We start from the raw sequence: 3,970 nt of genomic DNA on the forward strand, positions 1-3,970 counted from the left end.
CACCCTTCCTTCTTTCTCCTTCCCCCTTCCCTTCTCCGAGTAGGACTCCCCCCTTTGGCGCGCCTCTCCCCTTGGCCGGCTGCCTCTCCCTTGCTCCTTTATATACAGGGGCAGGGGGCACCCCATAGACACGACAATTGATATACGATATTTTAGCCGTGTGCGGTGGCCCCCTCCACCATATTACACCTCGATAATACCGTTGCGGAGCTTAGGCGAAGCCCTGCGTCGGTGGAACATCATCATCGTCACCACGCCGTCGTGCTGACGAAACTCTCCCTCAACACTCGGCTGGATCGGAGTTCGAGGGACGTCATCGAGCTGAACGTGTGTTGAACTCAGAGGTGCCGTGCGTTCGGTACTTGATCGGTCGGATCGTGAAGACGTACGACTACATCAACCGCGTTGTTATAACGCTTCCGCTGTCGGTCTACGAGGGTACGTGGACAACACTCTCCCCTCTCGTTGCTATGCATCACCATGATCTTGCGTGTGCGTAGGAAATTTTTTGAAATTACTACGTTCCCCAACACTGTCACCCCACTAGATGGCAACCAGTGCCAGGCGAAAAGGTGTCTACTAAGACGCTCAAGTTCCACTGATAGAACTCAGTGTGCATTGTCTCTTGGATCGCCACCACATCAATGGCCTCCTCATGCATGTAATCTATGAGCTGCCTGCGGCGGCCATCATGGCCAAAGCCCCGCAGGTTCCAAAAAAGAGTGTGCATGATCACTCGCCTAACGGGTCCTCCCTGGACCCAACAGTGGAAGCAGCGCTAAGAGCACGGCGTAATTGAGCAGTGCGAGACCGAGTACGACCACGGACCTCACCAGGGTCGGCCTCAGGGTGGACACGACCACGGGGACGGCGAGGTGGAGGGGTGGGGGCTTCCGCAGCTGCTGCCGCCTCGCGGGCCCTAGTGGCTGCGAGGTGGCCCTCCAGGATTTCTTTTGCCTGGAGGGATGCAAGCTGCTCAAGGGCCGGGCCCTTCTCGCCACGGAACACAATAGCCGAGTCAGCCGCTACCTTGGCAAGGTGACCAAGAGGAACCCCAGCAAGAGCGGAAAAGGATGCATCACAGAAATCCTCAGAATCAGAGCAAGGGGCTTGGGAGACAGACGGACCTGAGTCAAGGTTGCGGATAGCGGCACGTCGAGAAGCCTTCTCCACCGTGTTCGGGGATGCCCCGGAAAGTCCCGATGCCGCCCCAAGCCTGGCACTCTTTCGGGCAGAGGAAACCGGAGTAGAGGCCGAGCGTGGACGGCCCCGAGACCTGGGGAGCCTGGAAGACGGGGGAGGGGGCGGAGCCACGGGAGACTCCGGAGGCGATGGCACCAAGAAGTCCTCCCGGCCTGGCATCGGGGATACCAGCCGCGGGGAGGACGGAGGACGGACCTCCATGCTACCCTGGCTGACCTCGCTCTCCTCCTCCTCAGATACGGACATCGGAGGCAGGAAGGGTGGAGGGAGAGTGGCGCCAGGGGGGAGGATGCGGCCTCGTCGAGCATGGCCGCGATCGCCGCGATGTCCTCACAATCGTCTGCAGGATCGGCATCGGAGGCACCGTGACCCACACTGTGGGTGGTCGAGGGGTGGGAGGAGCCAGCGGGAGGCCCATCATCCTCCGGATCAGATGAGTCGTCGTCAGAGGCCTCAGAGCGGGGAGAGCGGCGATGGGGATCTCGGGGGGAGCCCGGAGCGTTAGCCCCCCCATCTGATCCTGGAGCGGCGCCACCTCCCGCCTCCGGGTTGAGGGGATCAGTGGGAGTCCCACCCTCAACAGAGACATGCAGGTCGTAGCCAACGTCGTTGAAGAACATGCAGATCGTCGACTTGAGCTTGGAGGGGTCGGGGGATTTAATCTGCATCCGCACAGCTGGGCCCTTGGGCAGAGAGGCACAGTCCACCGCTACAAACTTGCCCAGCATGCGGGACAAGCCCCGGAGGACACCCTCGTCGCGGGCAGGAGCGGGGAGCCCACGAATCTGCACCCAGACCGTGGACAGGGTGGCCACGGCGAGAGGGTCCACCGAGGGGACCGAGATGCGGACTGGGAGCTGGTTGAGGGCGAGCGTGAGTCTGGCGCTGTGGGTGCCATACCGAAGGCTGACGGGGTCGGGGAAGATCACCGTGAACTCCCGGTCGGAGATCGGGGAGATCTCCCAATCCCACTCCGGGTTGAACAGGTGGCGAAGCTCGTCGGAGATGATGGCCGGGGACACCGTCTTGCCGTCCAAGACCGAGATGAGAGCGGACATGGGCGGAGCGGCCCGGGTCGCGGGGAGGTCCATCTAGAAGAAGCCCAGATCGTCAAGCGCGTAACCGAACAGCCCAAGCGCCCCAATGGGCTGGTGGTCGGGGCAGAGCACGGCGGGATGATCAGTCCTCGAGCAGCGGAAGCAGGCCAGGGGCTGAGTACAGTCGACCTGGCAGTGCCCGGCCACCCCGCAGTTGAAGCACGTAGCAGCCGACACAGCAGGCGGGGGGACGGCCGGAACGGGCAGGTGGGTGACTGAGGAGGCCGGACCACCCAGCTGAGATTGCGCTCCGCGCTTCTTCTTCTTCTCAGCGAACGCTCCACGACCATTGCGGTTGTTGCCATTGTTCGGGCCGGCCGGAGGGAACTGGGCCTGGCGGCGGGGAGGGTCGTAGCGCCGGGGCGGGGAGGCCTCAGAACGACCAGACCGGGGTGGCGACCGGGATCGACGGGGAGACGGACGATCCCGATCCCGGCCGCGGCCACGCCAAGAAGAGGGGGAGCGCTCCCGGGGGCGGGCCGTGCGCCAGTCAGAACCCTCGGACGGCGCTGCGTCCTTGCCGCGCACCAAAGCCTCCCGAAGCTCGGCCTCCCGACGCGAGCCATCCGGCGACGGCCGAGGGGCCACATCGCGGCCCGGCGCACGGTGCTTTGGGCGCGGCTCGCCGTCACCGGCATCGCGGGCCATGAGGGGCTGGCAGATGGGGGCGAGGGACGGAGCACGAGAGGCGGTCGGCGGGGAGAGCGATGCGGGGGAGGGTGCGAGGGAGAGGTGGGGTGGCGGCGAGGGGGATGTGGGACGGGGCTGGGATGGGGAGCCAGCGTCCTGCGAGAACCCTAAGGAGGGGAGCTGGGTTGGGCCGGGGGAGGGGAGAGACCCGCTCGGCCCAGCTTGGGCCGGCCCAACCAAGGAAGGCCAGGGAGAGGGAAGGAGCCCCCTCGACGTGGCCGGCCCACAAGGCCCACGTCGGCCCAGCCCACCACACGGGGGCGCGTGGGGGGAGGGAAGGGTTTCCACCCGCGACCGCAGCGCCGCCGGCGCCGACGGAGAGCACGGCACGGCCGGGACCGGCCGGAAAGCGCGGAATTTTGGGCCCCCACGCACTGTAGCGGCCGGAGCCGAGCAAGGAGGGGCCAATTCCAGCCGCGGGGACCGACGAGCGTCGGCAGAACGCCGCCACGAGAGCGCCGCCATCCCGAGATCGGCCCGTCCGGCCACCCCCCAGTTCAAGGACCGGGCCCCACGACCCCGACGACTAGCACCGCTGCCAGCGCCAGGGGGAGGTGGGGAAGGTGGTGCAGATGGGCGGGAGCCGCCGCGCTGCAAAGGACGGGGAGGGGGAGCAGGGAGGGGATCGACGGGGGGTCAGCGATGAGGGGGCCGGGAGAGGGGATCGCATCACCGGCCGGGGGAGCAGCTGGGAGAGAAGCGGCGACGGCCTCAGCCAGCCGGTCACGGAAACGCCGGGGAGGGAGGCGAGCGCCTGCCGCCGCCGCGGCAGCATCCGCGAGATCCTCCTCCGCAGCCACGTCCGCCAACCACAGGCCTGCCAGTATAATATTTCCTAAGCATCCCAGTTGTTGTTAAACTATAATCATTAGTGAAGCAGATGACAACTTACCGAGAAATGCAGGGTATTCTGGCACAGGGCAGCACATGGGCGGCTTTCCTGATTCTTGGATTCTTTGATCAGATTGGTTCCAAAATTC

The sequence above is a fragment of the Aegilops tauschii genome, chromosome 5, assembly GCF_002575655.3.
Source record: "Aegilops tauschii subsp. strangulata cultivar AL8/78 chromosome 5, Aet v6.0, whole genome shotgun sequence".
Classification (NCBI taxonomy): Eukaryota; Viridiplantae; Streptophyta; class Magnoliopsida; order Poales; family Poaceae; genus Aegilops; species Aegilops tauschii.